The sequence below is a fragment of the Crocuta crocuta genome, unplaced genomic scaffold (genome assembly GCF_008692635.1).
Source record: "Crocuta crocuta isolate KB4526 unplaced genomic scaffold, BGI_CrCroc_1.0 scaffold16, whole genome shotgun sequence".
In the NCBI taxonomy this organism is placed as follows: domain Eukaryota; kingdom Metazoa; phylum Chordata; class Mammalia; order Carnivora; family Hyaenidae; genus Crocuta; species Crocuta crocuta.
In genome coordinates this window covers 4002233-4018534 of record NW_027531893.1, presented here as the reverse complement: position 1 = coordinate 4018534, position 16302 = coordinate 4002233, and the positions used below count along the sequence as shown (strand labels likewise).

At 37.7% G+C, this 16302-nt stretch overlaps 1 pseudogene; it reads right to left on the bottom strand.

Moving 5' to 3' along the window:
* Positions 1-677: 677 nt before the first annotated feature.
* The window catches only part of LOC144239179 (microtubule-associated protein RP/EB family member 1 pseudogene), a 139916-nt pseudogene continuing 124291 nt past the window's right edge, over positions 678-16302 (bottom strand).

Here is a 16302-nt window from a genome sequence, read left to right as displayed (position 1 = left end):
CTCCTGTCATATTACATTGTATATTGTGCAATATGGAAGCATATTTTAAATACTCTTTTTTTTTAAATGTTTTATTTATTTCTATGAGAGAGAGAGAGAGAGAGAGAGACAGCGTGAGCAGGGGAGGGTCAGAGAGAGAGGGAGTCACAGACTGAACCAGGCTCCAGGCTCTGAGCTGGCCATCAGCACAGAGTCCGACGCGGGACACGAACCCACGAACCGCGAGATCATGACCTAAGCGAAAGTCGAACGCTTAACCGACTAAGCCACCCAGGCGCCCCATATTTTAAATACTCTTAAGGCATTTATTTATTAAAATGTTCTCTGCCAAGATTTCACATTTAGCTTGAAATTTATACCAGTCTTTGCATTTCTCTGCTGAGGTCTGCACCTCAGCATATTACATAAAAACACCCTTCTCCAGCAATCGGTGTTACCACCGTCCACACGGGGAGTCTCATGGCCAGCCTCCGTTCCCCCTATGAGCGGCTAGATGTTAATACTGCTCTGCTACAAGGTGGCAGATCCTAATTCAAACTCTTTGGAAAAGAGTGAAACTTCTGCAGAGTGTACTTCAAAAAGAGGTACTTACTGCTCATGAAAAGAAACCAGTGAGTCCTCCAAGGATAATCAAAAGGAGTATTTTACAGTTAAGCACATGGTTTGGAGTGAAGAATTCAGATGTTTCCCTGCTGGTCCAGGCTGTTAATACTCTTCTGTTCCTCCTGTGGGCCCCCTTCTCCAGGTCTCACAAAGCCTTCATAAAGGTATAGAAAATGTCCACAATCCTCTGCAATACAGGGCTACTCCCCACTACCACCTCATTCTCCTAGCAAATCAATTCAGTGTTTCTTAGCTTTGCAAAGTGCAAATCTCTCTCTGTCTCCAAGTCTTCTCAGGTGAATTTCAATATGTTGACCTGCTGCATCAGTTCAGCTGCTTGTGGTCCCCAGCGCCCACACCGGGATTCTTCCTCACCCACCCACCCCCACCCTCCCCTGCCACACGCCAGCCTTAGGGTCTGCAGTAGTTCTGCATGTTGCAATAGGCCTCTGTGGAGCTGCACTGATAGTGCTGAGAGGTTTCCTAGGTTTGCTCCAGCTGGGGCAGGAAGGGGAGGGGCCGCTGCAGTTCTTCCACCTGGTCAGAGGGTCAGAGGCTTTCCCATCATAGTTTGCATTGAAAAACTTCGTGAACCACTGAACAAATTCAAACTTGTCCCGAAACGTTCATTTTACTAATTTTTCCATAGGAATTACTTTGTCAACACCCATTCTCTTAAAAGCTGCTTGTAATATTTTGAAGTTCTGTATACGTTCGTGTTCCAGCTTAGCCTGGAATTTCACTTTCTTCAAGGTCATGGAGCCAGGGAACAGCATGTCCATAAACTGGCAGTAGGCCACCCCTGAGCACAATCAAGCGGCCAATTTTCCTCAGACTCCTTTGCAGAGACTCATTGATCCAGGACAGCATGTCATGTTGCTTTAGGTTATCGCTGGGGACTGATGTTGAGTAGATGTTCACTGCCGTCTTCCACCCTTGGCAGGGCCACGTCCACAGCCTGTGCCTGCATTCCGTTCCGTCTTCGTTGCATTCAAACCGCCAGACCTAGCTTTCTTTGTTGTTTTTAAGCTTTTATTTTTGGGGGACACCTGGGTGGCTCAGTCGATTAAGCTTCTGACTTGATTTTGGCTCGGGTCATGATCTCACGATTTGTGGGATCATGTCTCTATGCTGGGCTCTGGGCTGACAGTGAGGAACCACCCAGGGATTCTCTGTCTCTCTGTCTCTCTGTCTCTCTCTCTCTCTCTCTCTCAAAATAAATAAATACACTTAAAAACAAACCAAAAAAATACTTTATTTTCTTTAGTAATCTCTATACCCATTGTGGAGCTTGAACCCACAACTCAGATATCAGGAGTCACATGCTCTACCAACTGAGCCAGCCAGGTGCCCCTCAGTTTAATAACTTTAAAAATTTTTGCCATGCGTACATATTTTTTTTTCCTCACAGCATCTACAGGTCATTTAAAATCTTGTTAAAAAAAATAAAATCTTGTTGTTTACTTCCTTACATCAAGAACTTCATATATAATATTCCTCCCCATGTGTACAATAGTAAACCTCTCATTTTTGATGGAGGAAAGAAGGGCTGGGTATTTCCCCTCAATCTTATTCATTGTAGGCTAACTAAAGTTGAACAAAATAGGAAACAGTACATAATGGAAAACCAAGCAACTGGGACTTAAAACTTCTTGAATCTCCCTTCATGTTTTTTGTTTGTTTGTTTGTTTTTGTTTTTGCTAGATAGAGAAAGAGAGAGAGAGAGAGAGAGAGAGAGAGCAAGTACATGTGCACACAAGCACAGGAGAGGGCCAGAGGGGGAGAGAGAGAATCCTAAACAGGCTCCACACTCAATGTAGAGCCAGATCGCATGACCCTTGGACCATAACCTGAGCCGAAATCAAGAGTTGGACACTCAACCAGCTGAGCTACCCAGGCACTCTTCCCTTCATGGTTACTTGCTGAAATCTTGAACTACACGGGGAAAGAGTGATAACTACAACTATAAAGAAAACAAGGATATAACTGGAAAAAGAGGGCAGTTATACTTAGTAACAGAGAAAAGGATGAAAGAAGAGTAAATTTAATGAAAAAGGAAATAATTATATTAAAATGGCTATTATGGGATTAACAGCAGGCCTGAGGAGGGCAAATACCAGTGTCAAAGGCTGTTAATGCTGATCTCAACAGGTTGATCAGAAAGTCCATGTTTCTGGGAAGAAACATAACCCCTAGCTATAATTTCTAATTCCAGACTACTCCCTTTTGAACAGGGTAGAAAAGACTCACCATCAGATCCATTCAGATAATTCCTTCTCTGCCTCAAGGCCCTAAATTGTAGAAGAACCATTAAAAAAATAAAAAAAAACAAAAAAACTGTGCCTTGTCTCTCCAGTAAACCACTAAACCTCTCAATCAAAATGTTAAGTTTAAGAAGGTTGCAAAAAAAAAAATCATAGGAAACAAATACAAAGAAAAACTATATATGTATCTTTAGGTATGTGAATGTGAATACATGAATACACGCAAAAAGGCCTGAAAGGCTAAACATTAAATTCATCATGGTTAACTCTTAGAATGATTTTCTGTATTTGACATGGAAATATATTGATTTATCTTTTTTTTAAGTTTTCAATGATAAAGTTTTATTTGATTTTATGTTATTTTTAAAAAATGAAGAAGGGGCACCTGGTGGCTCAGTCGGTTAAGCATCCAACTTCCACTCAGGTCACAGTCTCACAGTCCCTAAGTGTGAGTCCTGCATCAGGTTCTCTGCTATTAGCGCAGAGCCTGTTTCAGATCCTCTGTCCCCCTCTCTTTCTGCCCCTCCTCTATGTGTACTTTCTCTCTCTCTCTCTCTTAAAAATAAACATTTTAAAAAGTGAATAAAAAGGATGGATAAATAAGTTGACTCTAGATAGCTAGATACACTTCAGGGGAAAAAAAAGATGATCTGCCGAATTTAAGATTTTATCCAAGTTTTTAAATATAGAATTGAGTTTCGAAGAACTTTTACCACTTTCAAAAGCTAAATAAAATGTGTTTTTTTTATTCACAGTGCCAATTTAGGACTTTCAATATTTACTTAGGTGAGTTTACTTGTCCTATAAACTAAAACTCCACTGTGTTGCCCTGTAATCTATATTACAGGAAAAGAATTAGCTCATAAATTATAGGGTTTGTAGTATTTTGTGACTTCCAATCTAGCCTTTACTATTAATAAAGATAGTACTTTTTCTTCATCTACTGTATGTCTGTCTTAGTTCACAATTAGTTTAAAAGGGAGGTGCTCTTTAGTAAGTCTGTTTTAAATATTTCACATTTTATCAGCTATAAGCATTCATGTTCTGCCTTCATGGAAAATAAGCCACAACTGATCCTATTTTAAAGAACAAATATAAACTCATAGAATTCCCAAAAATAAGACATCAGTCATTCATATTCTCTAAAATGAAGTAAATCTATAAATTAATAATAAAAGTGTAAAATTAAAACACACCAGATTGCCTGGGTGGTTCAGTCTGTTAAGCACCAGACTTAGGCTCAGGTCATGATCTCACAGTTTGTGGGTTCGAGCCCTGGGTCAGGCTCTGTGCTGACAGCTTGGACCCTGAAGCCTGCTTCAGTTTCTATATCTCCCTCTCTCTCTGCCCCTCCCCCTCTTGCCTTCTGTCTCTATCTCTCTCTCAAAAATAAATAAACATATTTAAAAAAAATAAATTATATTAAAACATACCAAAGAAAAAATTTTAAATAACAAAATAATTTTACTAAATATAAAAACATTATCTTTGAAAAATACATATATGAGTTTATCATAGCTGAACAGAATATAGCTTATTTGAATCAGTGAATAAAAATATTTTTAGGGGCTCCTGGCTGGCTTAGAAGTGGAGCATGTGACTTTTGGTCTCAGGTTGTTAGTTCAAGCCCCACATTGGGTGTAGAGATCACTTAAAAAATAAAATCTTTAAAAAAATATTTTTAAAACAGCAAACTTTGTCATTTCCAGACTAATTGATGCGTCCTAAGTATTCATACTATACATCATCTTAAACTCAGTGTCCTAAGGAAGAGAAGGAAGAGGAGTGGTATACCTTAAAGTTATTACATTTAAGGTCACTTTCCCAAACTTGCCTGAAATTAGCAAGGAAATAGAATCTCAAAAGATGATTAAAAATTAAACTGGCTAAAATTTGTCAAAGTACATATCTCACCAAATAGTATTTTAATCACCTTGTTAGTCATCTGTACTTCCATAAGTCTGATTTTTATTTCTTATATATATGTGAAAACATTCCTGCTTCAGAGTCAAGTGGGGACTCCTAGGAGAAAGTTATGATCAGAAAAATTTCTTTTTTTAAAAAATTTCTTTTTAATGGTTATTTTTGTGTGTGAGAGAGAGACAGGGTGTTAGCAGGGGAAGGGCAAAGAGAGAGGGAGACACTGAATCTGAAGTAGACTTCAAGATCTGAACTGTCAACACAGAGCCTGAGGTGGGGCTAGAATGCCCAAACCATGAGATCATGACCTGAGCCAAAGTCGAATGCCTAACGGACTGAGCCACCCAGGTGCCCTGCAGAAATGGTTCTTTAGGGCTCTGCAACAAGCAGAAGATTTGTCTTTTACTTTTCCCCTTGACTAGCCTTGGATGATGGTGTCAGGTTTCCAACATGACCCTCATATTGAGTAATTGCAGGAGAGTTTAATAAATATACCATTTTACCAAGATATGGGCAGGAAACCAATAAGGAAAATACTGGTAGTAATGGACTGTCCTTGTGCTAGCTTTAGGACATATAACCAATATGTTATATGGTTATATAGCATACTGAATATGATGTTATTCATACTGAAGCCTAAGTAGTGAGTAGAGGGATTCATAGAATAAGGGAGGCGGAGGGGAGGGGGGAGCTGGGGGGGGAGAGAGAGAGAGAGAGAGAGAGAGAAGTATGTCATGAGATATAGCCAGCCAAGAAGACCCCACAGAAGAGAACCAGGATTTACCTTATTCTCCTAACTCTACTGGAATTTCTACTAATGCTCTTTATCTCTAGTCTTAACTGTAGCACAAACGATCCCATTGGTGAAATCCATAGAGGTCATAGAGGTCAGTCTCCCAGGGCATAAAGCAGGGTTGGGGGAGAGTGAACATGTACCTGGAAGGACAGTCAAAATAGACAAAGCTCACATACGATGACAAAAACTACAAACATGGAAAATGGTATTTGGCATTAATACTAAGCCTCAGAACTGGCCTATATAATAATTCTTCATCTTTGAGAGAGCATTCCAGTGTCTCAGCAAGAAGAGAGGGTAGTGAGGACATCGATGATATTGAACCAGATATAAAACTTTGTGGTTTTCATTGCATTCAGCCCTTTTGGCAAGCCACCTTTAGAAATATCTTAGCCTCTTAGTAAAATTTACCCTAAATTAAACCATTTAAGTATTCCTTTCTATTTACCTTGAAGAAACACAATATGAAAACAAAAATATGGCCTCCAATCAAGATCTTACAACATAAACGCCTGGGGAAAGGCAATTGTTAGCCTCAGGCTAACCTTCCTGCAGCTATAGGAACCTCCTATAACTGCCAGAATGGTAGCAGCTGCCTTCCTTTTTAAAGAAGTGTCATATAGACTTCATCAATTTCGATTTGAGTAATATGTTGTTTAGAATATGCAATGAATTTGAGATAGCATACAAATTGGCTTAAGAGAGTAAGAAATGTGTTAACTGCTAACTAGTAATACATGTTGTCACTTTAAATAAATGAAACATTATGACAATAATATAATTTCCTGCTTTTAAGAGTGTATCTTAGAAGTGTATAGCCCTGTTTCTGATCTAATCAGAGAGGTGATCCTGTTGGGGGTTGTTCTGCTTTACCAGTCAGAGTTGAAGATTTCATCTGAATCAGGGCACAGGGCTGGTGTGGTGTATGCTGTGGACAAAAATTAGGAGAAAGCTTTGGGGAAAGGAGAACCAGTGTGGTGTGTATTCTACTTGTTGAAACAGATGATGTTTGAGACCCAATTGGAAATCTATCATTTTCCATAAGAAACACTAGGAAGTTAATATAATTTAGAATGGTATACCAAGATAATAAGTAATAGTCCAAAAGAAGACATCAATAACAGACATTGGTATGAATATATCAGAGCTACATCCATGTCAAGAGATAAATCCTGGGACATAAGTATAGTTTCTAGGAATACTAAGAAGAATAAAACAGGACTCCTCCTCAAGCCCTTAAAAATCTTGTTATATTTGGATTAAGTTAAGCTTTAACTACTTCAGAAGCAGATGGAATACATTGGCAACATTATATAATATAAAAGTATCTTTATTCATTTTTACTCTGGGATATTTATTGAATGCTATTGTGTGCAAGGTATTGTTTGGGGCATTAAGAGTATAAGATAAACAAGAAAGACAAGAATCTGATCTAATGGAGTTTACATTCAAGTTCACAAGACAGATAGTAAATAAAACAAATAGATGCATAACAAAATACATGTAATGTTATACTTTAAAGGAAACTAAAGTAGGATAAGGAGATAGAGTCAATGGAAATTATTTCAGATAGGGTGGTGAGAAGGTGACATCTGAACATGAACTTGAATGAAGTTTAAAGGCCAAGCTTACAAATATCTGGGGGAAGACTATTCGAGAGGAAGGAAACATCAAGAGCAAAGGTCTTGAAATTGATTGGTAATTGGCAAGTTGGATAAACAGCAAGGAGTCCACTGTGTTCTAAATATGGGACAGAAATGTGCTGATAGAGGGTTGGTCAGGAGTCCAATCTCAGGGCTATAAAGGCAAGGGGAAAGGGTTTGATTTTTATTCTAAATGTGATGAAAGGTCTTGGGAGATTTGGGGTAGAATAATTAGATGGCTGAGTCAAAATTGGCCACTCTGTATTGTCTATGTAGAATAAACTCTAAGGGAGGAAGATTTATTCAGGGAGGCCAGTTAGGAGGTTATTATGGTAGTTTAGGTGTGAGATGGTGACAATCTTATGCCCTTAGAACTTGCGACTTGCCCTTTTAATACTAATGTCATATATTAACTTTATGGTTTTTTGAAATAAAAAAATCTATTCCTTTCTATATTTCTCAAATAATCATAGAGCTTTTTCACTTAGAGGTAAGAGGACCAGTTGAAACACTGGGGTCTGGAAAAAGTATATAACCTAAATGTGATTTGACACTTGCAATAAGTCTCTGATGCTTTCTCTCATTACTTGCCAAAACATCCTCCACTTACTATTTTGCATTTGCTTCGTAAAACTCAGCATCATCTTCTGCCATCTCTGGACCAGCTGTTCTGATTGTGAAACTTCAAATAGTTTCTCTAATCACCAACCTCCCATGACTGTGTTTTAAGTTCTGAAAACAACCTGGGATAAATTTAGAAATCAAGAACAAAGCATACATGAGACTCTAGATTTAACAGCTTGTGGCTTTTAATGGCATCTGTCACCATGTCTTTGAAAAGCTATTTATCACCACAGTTCCCTACTGCACTGTTTTGAAATGGTAGCCTTTTTATCTTCTTCACCCAAACATTTCATGTAAACAAAATCCCTAGGATGAGAATAGGAATATCATAGTTGATAACTAATTTCTGCTTTGAAAAAACTTAAAGGTAACTGGCATCAGATATTCAGACAAAATGAAATATGGAACTAGGGCTCCTGGGTGGCCCAGTTGGTTGAGTGTCTGACTCTTGATTTCAGCTCAGTTCATGATCCTAGGGTTGTGGAATTGAGTCCCATGTCGGGCTCCATGCTCAGCATGGAGCCTGCTTGGGATTCTCTCCCTTTCTCCCCCTCTGCCCCTCCTCTCTGTCTCTCTCACTCTCTCTCTCTCTCTCTCTCTCTCTCACGCGCACACACACACACACACGCACATATTCTCTCTCCCTCTCCCTCTCCCTCTATCTCTCTCTAAAAAAAGGAAGAAAAGAGAAAGAAATGAAATATGGGACTGACCTTTCATAATACTCATTTCCAGTGTTGCCATATCACAGGACATCACATTAGACATTTTCTTAGCTTCATACAAGCATGAGCAACACATGATACAGCAGAACAGATTGGCAGGTACGAGTAGGAAGTTTGATGTTAGTGGTTTGTTCCATGCCATTGAGCATGAGCATAATCCGTATGGGCTATAATTATCTCATTTGAGAAATTAGAAACTTCAGTTAAATATATTTAAGTTCCCTTTGGGGTCTGAACACTAATACATTTTTGAGCAATAAGATAAATCTTCTAGGTTTGGTTCCCCAAGAAAATGATAGCATGAATCACTAAGGATGGATTACATCTTTAGCTCTACTAATTTAATACAATTCATTACCAAGATAGACTTTTACTCTTGAAGTGCTTATTAAATTAGTAACACACAACATAGAGTAATTTAGCTTATAGTAATTTTTAGTATAGTTGCAAAACAAGATTTTGTACTGTGCTTTAAGGAAAAACATTGTTTATACACATTTTAAGAGCATAAGTATGACAGAATTTTCTTGAAGATGAATGTCAGGTTTTGGGTTATTTTCTTCCCCCCTCCACCTGCATTAACTCTTAAGTTTCCCCTTCTTGTTTTTGGCATCTCCCTGATGTTTTCTGAAGAGTGTCAAAGTTTCTTTGGTAGCAGCCAATTGTAAAAAACTAATGGCATCATTACGAGGACGTCATTAGGCTCAAAATCTTGGCTCTCTAGGGACAGCCAGGTGTTCCTTAAGGGAACTGCCATCTCTGTCTTCAGAAATCCACTCCCACAGACTCGTTGTTTGAAGTGAACATGGCAAGTCTGTGAATTGTGCTCAGATGTCCTCTCGCTACCCTTGGCCTTTATTATTCACTTTGTAGAACCTCTCAGACCACATCAATTGAAACTATGAATAAACTCCGTATCTGTTCGGGGAATGATAATTCAAGACATTGTTATTTTGCAGACAATTTCCCATCTACAAAAAAATTAATATTTAATTTCAGAGGGAAAGCTTTAGTGTAAGACAGAGTGTCACAATGCCAGTATATGTCAATTCGCTATTGTGGTGTTTTCTGTCATTTTCATATCTCATTTTCTGAGTGATAGTGACTGATGTATCAGAAGGACAAACCAAGGTACTCTATTCATCCCTCCAGGCAGGGACGAACAGGCATCTTCCTGCAGTGAGATGACAACCGGTGTGGGAATGAGCCCTAGCAAAGAAAGGAGTTTTACAATTTTAGAAATAAAGAATGAGCTCAGTTTTTTTTGAAGGAAGGGACAAATCATCTGTTAGTCATAGTCATATACATGTGCAAGTTAAAATTCACTTTCTAAAGCCTCACCAGAGCCCAGGTAAAAAGCAGAGGAACGCTAGAAGCAGCATGAATGCTACATGTGTTTTTATCAGTTCCCAACAATAAGTATCAATAAGTTATCTGGATAGTGACTTCAACTTTTCACTTTATTTTATCTGGCCACATATAGTATTGTATGCTTTAGTTTTTAAAAAGATGCTTTGTTTTTTCTTTATTCGGAAGACTTGACTCTTCGTTACACTTGGACACTGTCATGTCCTGAGACGTTGTCCTGGGGCAAATTCACAAATTACAGGAGCACAGGTGTAAGAACATATAGGACGTATCACTCCTATCAGGTTCCTTGATTTAGGGTCACTAGGTTTTATGATGATTCCTATATTAACTTCAGATTTCAGCTGTCAATTTTAAATCACCTGTCTTCCCTGTATATATTATTTCTATGTGTTATGACAAAGTACCATTATTTTGTACTATAGCTTGTCAGAATTTAGTAAACCTTCAGTGTAGATGAAACTAAACAAGGAAAAATCAGAAATAATGATTCGTATAATTATGACCACATTTTAAGAAAAATATTCCTAGCCAATTATAAAACCAAATTTATGTGTCTAAATATCTTATCTGAAGTGATGAGAGTCACCACTTAGACTACAGAAGCCCCTGGAACTAGTTCATTGGGTCCTATCGATCTTGGAATAATTTGAAATAGCTGTAAAATGCATGTGCTATTTGTTTGCCACACCTACTCAGTTTTAATTGGCTATTTTGGAATTGGAATCATTTGATGTGTATTTTTTTTTCTGTTGGTATTTGATGATATCGTGTTATTTCTTGATATTTAATTAGAGTAATTCAGTTATACCAGATAAATATTTTTATATCTTAAATTGTTATGTAAGTTATTGATTCATCCTATGACTTTTTTCAATTTTTCTTTAAGTTGGTTTGGTATACTAGATAGTACCAAAATTGTTGTTATTATTGTTGTTATTGTTTTTTATCCTTTTTGTTTATTTTACTTTTTTTTAAGCTTATTTATTTTGAGAGAGACAAAGACAGTGAGCAGGGGGATGGGGCAGAAACAGAGAAAGAGAAGAGAGAGAATCCCAAGCAGTCTCTTTACCATCAGCGCAGAGCCCCAACATGGGGCTCAAACTCCCCAAAACTGTGAGACCATGACATGAGCCAAAACCATGAGTTGGACACTTAACTGACTGGGCCACCCAGGTGCCCCCCCCACCTTGTTTTAAAGCTATTTTTTTTAAGTAAGCTCTAGGCCCAACGTGAGGCTTAAACTCACAACCCAGAAATCAGGAGTCACATGTTCTACCTACTGAGCCATTCAGGCATTGTATTTTAATTTTTTTTAATGTTTTATTTATTTCTAGGAGAGAGAGAGAGAGAGAGAGAGAGCATGAGCAGGGAAGGGTCAGAGAGAGAGGGAGTCACAGACTGAAACAGGCTCCAGGCTCCGAGCTGGCAGTCAGCACAGAGCCCGACGCGGGGCTTGAACCCACGAACCGAGAGATCATGACCTGAGCGAAAGTCGGACGCTTAACCAACTAAGCCACCCAGGAGCCCCCAGGCATTGTATTTTAGATGTTTCTCTTATTTGAAGGGTAAATGAGTCTGAAACAAAAGGTATTCATTTTCTTCATCTAATTTATCTTACTGGAGGTTCCTCTCAGATCTCATATTTTATCTACAGCATATTTTGTGAGTGTAAAAGAAAAAGTCAATTCATTTAGCTTAGCAAATATTAATTTCAAAATCAAAGAATTGTTCTATAGTTCACATCTAAGTGTTCACTACTAAATTGTTAGTTTTGTCAAATCATAAAATATTTTAGATTTTTATGATAATTTTTAAAAGTTAGAATAAAAATTTTCTGCAAATATGAGACATTAGTTTAAGGATTCATTTTTGACATGTTCATTATCCTGGCCTGGCCTCAAGTGTACAATCCGATTTTATACCCCTTGATATACTTCTTTACCTGTCCATCTTATCCTCTTTCTGTTATACTCTTGAGTACGGTAACACTCTCCGGTGTTTCTCATGGCTTATATTTCCAACAGTTATCCATATAGGTGCTGCTAGATAGAGACCCCTTCATTCTTAGACACAGTGCCAAAGTGCAGATTTCTATTAAATGTAACCACAATACCAAACTCACTTCTATGTAGTTCTTCATGTGACCATCACTTTAGAACCAAACGGCACATACACGTTCTTAAAATATAAGGATGATTTTTTTGACAAGTATAGGCATATTTAATATTGAGATTATCTTTGAATACCCAGGGGGAAAAAAAAAGATTTGAATATAATTTTGGATGCACAGTAAGATCCAGGGTAATACCTAGGCTAAATGTAGACTTATAGACTCAATTCTAATAACAGTCTCTCATTATATCATTATATCATTTTATCACTTAGACTTGAAGTAAATTATCAGACATTTAAAAGGCTTTCTACATTGGAACTTGAGGACATTATGCTCGTGAAATAGGTCAGGGAAAGAGAAGTACCATGCAATCTCACTTATATGTGGAATTTAAACAAACAAAAACACTCACAGATACAGAATACAGATTGGTGGTTGCCAATGACAGAGGGTAGGGGGTAGGCAAAATGGGTGAAGGTGGTCAGAAGGTACAAATGTCCAGTTATAAAATAAGTCATGAGGATATAAGGTACCGCACGGCAACTATAGTTAATAATACTGTAGAACAGGTTTGAAAGTTCCTTAAAAAGTAAATCTTACAATTTTTCATCATAAGAAAAAAATTAGCAACCATATGTGGTAAGGAATATTAATTGGACTTATCAGGGTGATCATTTTGCAGTATATACAATATGGATTCATTATGTTTTGCATTTGGAATAATATAATGCTGTATGTCCATTATATCTCAGTAAAAGAAATAATAAAAGGCTTTCTGTAAGAGTATCTTTTAAATGTAACTTTGCTATAGATTTTTAATGAATCACCAACTTGTTTTTTTTTTTATATCTCAAGTTATAACTAGAATCTTCAGAATTACAATATCCTAAAAAATGATTAGGCACTCATTGCCACCCACTCATTGCCACTCATGGTTTAGCAATTCAGGGTGATCATCATTAGATAAATTAGATTCCCAATTGTCATAAACTGGAGATAAATTAAAACTCAAGAATCATTTTATTTTTAGCATAATTTGGTCCCAAAAGGGTAATCTTAATGAGAGCATCATAATGATTCTTAAGATTCCAATTAATTTACCATGTGAGCTATAGGGGAATTAATTGAAGAACTACAATTAAGTAAAGAAAGAAAGAAAGAGAATTAATATAACAAAAATTGTCATAGTGAGACCAATTACACTTATATTTTCACCAGAAAAAATAGTGGAAAACACCAAGTCATCTGTCAGTGGGTATGACTATGGGACACATTTACAATAATCAGAAATATAAGCCAAATTAGTTTTAAAAATTAATATTTATTTTTAACAAGTGTATTAGATAAAACTATTTTAAGAAATGAGCCACCCCTGGGTGGTCTCAGTTGGTTGATCATCTAGCTCTTGACTTTGGTTCAGATTATGGTCTCAACGTTCACGGGATCAAGCCCTGCATTGGGCTCTGCAATGACAGTGCTCAGACTGCTTGGGATTTTCTCTCTCCCTCTCTCTTTCTCTGCCACTCCCCCACTCATGCTTTCTCTCTTTCTCTTTCAAAATAAATAAATAAACTTTGAAAAACAAACTTAAAAAAGAATAATGAACTATCCCCAAAATGATCACTTTAAAAAATGTTTCCTTGACTCTTTAAGACCCCTCGTGGGGCGCCTGGGTGGCTTAGTCGGTTGAGCGTCCGACTTCCGCTTAGGTCATGATCTTGCAGTTTGTGGGTTGGAGCCCCGCATCGGGCTCTGTGCTGACTGCCAGCTCGGAGCCTGGAGCCTATTTCAGAGTCTGTGTCTCCCTCTCTCTCTCTAACCCTTTCCTGTTCATGCTGTCTCTCTCTCTCTCTCTCCTAGAAATAAATTAAAAAAAAAAAGACCCCTCGTATATCTCAAAGGCAAACACATTTAATACTGAACTATTTTGGAGGCACCTGGGTGGCTTAGTCAGTTGAGTGTCTGACTTTAGCAAAGGTCATGATCTCCTGATTCGTGATCTCAAGCCCTGCATAAGGCTCACTGATGTCAGTGCAGAGCCTATGTTAGATCCTCTGTCCTCCTCCCTTGCTGCCCCCCCAATACTATTTCTAAAGATATTAACATTTTTTAAAAATACTGAATTATTTTCTTGGGTAGTATCTCCATAGCTCTAAAGAATATGAATATACTGCTATCTTTGTCTTGTTTAATCAATTTAAATGTTACCTGACAGCTTCTTATTGTAAGATTTTATTAGTTTTATTTTGTCTCACTTCTACCTTCCATTTTCCTCTCAATATGTGTTCCTTAATTTTTCTTAAAAACATTGTATTTCCATGATGACTTTTCAGATATTGTTCACTGTGAACAACAAATGTATTCTCATTACATTTCCTTCCTCTACCTTAATTTTGTTACAGAAGTTAAAAATTGGCAACCCCCACCCTGCTTTGATTTGGTTTTCTTTGAACTTATGAATAAGTCACTCCAAACACTCCAAAGGTCTGTAAAATGCCTCATTATAAAATTTTCCATATGGTCACAGCTTTCATCTCATTTTCAAGCATACTTTATTTTACTGAACACATGCCTAATGGAGACATCTGACTTCCCACTAAAATACGACCTTGTGCGCTCTCGTCCTACCATACACGTATCACATGGATGCCTCCTTTTTGCTATGGTCTCAGGGATTTTTTTCATCTCTCTACTGTGTTGAGTCTCCTATTCCCTGGATCACAGTCCGATGTTGGTTTATTTTCATGCTTTGGCAGAAATCATCTTCACGTAGCTTTCTTTAAAAAAGGTACAGGAAAGTCAAATGTTCTATACTTGGAAAGTCTAAAGGTCTTTGATTCTCTGATATGTGTTAGAATATCTAATGGATTAAGAATTTTAGGCTATAAATCTATTTTGCTCAGAATTTGGAAAACATTGCTCAAAATTCTTCCTGGGTCTACTGCTGCATCTGAAAATCTGATATTCTGATTTATCATAATTTTTGTTTGACTTTTTAAAAAAATTTTATTCACTTATTTAGAGAGAGAGAGAGAACAGAAGGGGAGGGGCAGGGAGAGAGAGAATCCCAAGCAGGGATTGTCAGCACAGAGCCTCATGCAAGGCTCGATTTCACGAACTGTGAGATCTGACATGAGCCGAAGTCAAGAGACAGTTGCATCAGCAACTGATCCATCCAGGTGTCCCTTTAGTTGACTTTTCTGTTCTTTGAAATATTTTAGTGTTTCAGTTGTTCGCCTTATTCACCCCATTAGTGAGGAGAGGACTCATTCTGTGGTTACAGGCACATTCTGTGTGGCACCTGACAGTGAGCAGAGGAGATTCACAGCATTTTATTAGGCACATGTACTTACAGTGCAGGGGAAGGAGGTACTGCAAGGCCACAGGGGGTGCATTTTGGAACAGAGTGAAGGACAAGAAGCTTTGGGAAGCAGCCTTTTCAAGACCAGGGGGTTAAGAGTCCCTTTATTCCTATGGAAGGATGTGATTGTTTTGTTTGAATGATACTATGGGCTGAAATAATCCATGAACTGAAAGCCACTACTCAAGAATAAGCAGGAGCTATGCCTGATCCCTTTGCTAAGTGTGCAGCAGCAGGATGGGATGAGGAGGGACTTGTACTGTAGGCCATTTGAGGAAACCCCAGTTCTACCAAATGTCATGGAGGCAAACGGTATTAATTTTAGGACATCATATGCGACCATCCGCTTAATTCCCGTGTTCTATAAGTGCAGGATAACATGCTTTAAATATGGGTCTACTTCTCATTCTCTGAGGTGAGCATGTTTTGGGCCCTGTCACTGTAGAATCCCCTGCCCCTACTTCCACATTTGTTTGCTTTAATGAGTGCTTTCAAGAGTTCCTTTCCTTTAGTTTTACTTTTATCCTTGTGTTGAAGTTCTGTTAGCCAGATTTTAGGTTACTTCCATTTCTATACCAATTTCTTTTCTATTTTCTCGTACTGAAAATCATCATCTTTTTTCTGTTCCCTGAGAGGTAAGATTTGACTTTTCTTCCAATCCTTTTACAATTTTACAGCTATTTGAAATTTCCAAAGTTTCTTTTCTTTCTCTCAGAATGATTTCTAAAATATTGTTTAATAGCTGCTGTATCTTCTTCACTATCTCTGAAGATATCACTCATATATTTTTCCTTCCATCATTGTCACCATTTTTCCTCTTTGCTTGTTCTGTCTAGATCATTCATCCTTAAATGTTGACAGCCCATTTATATTTACCAATGA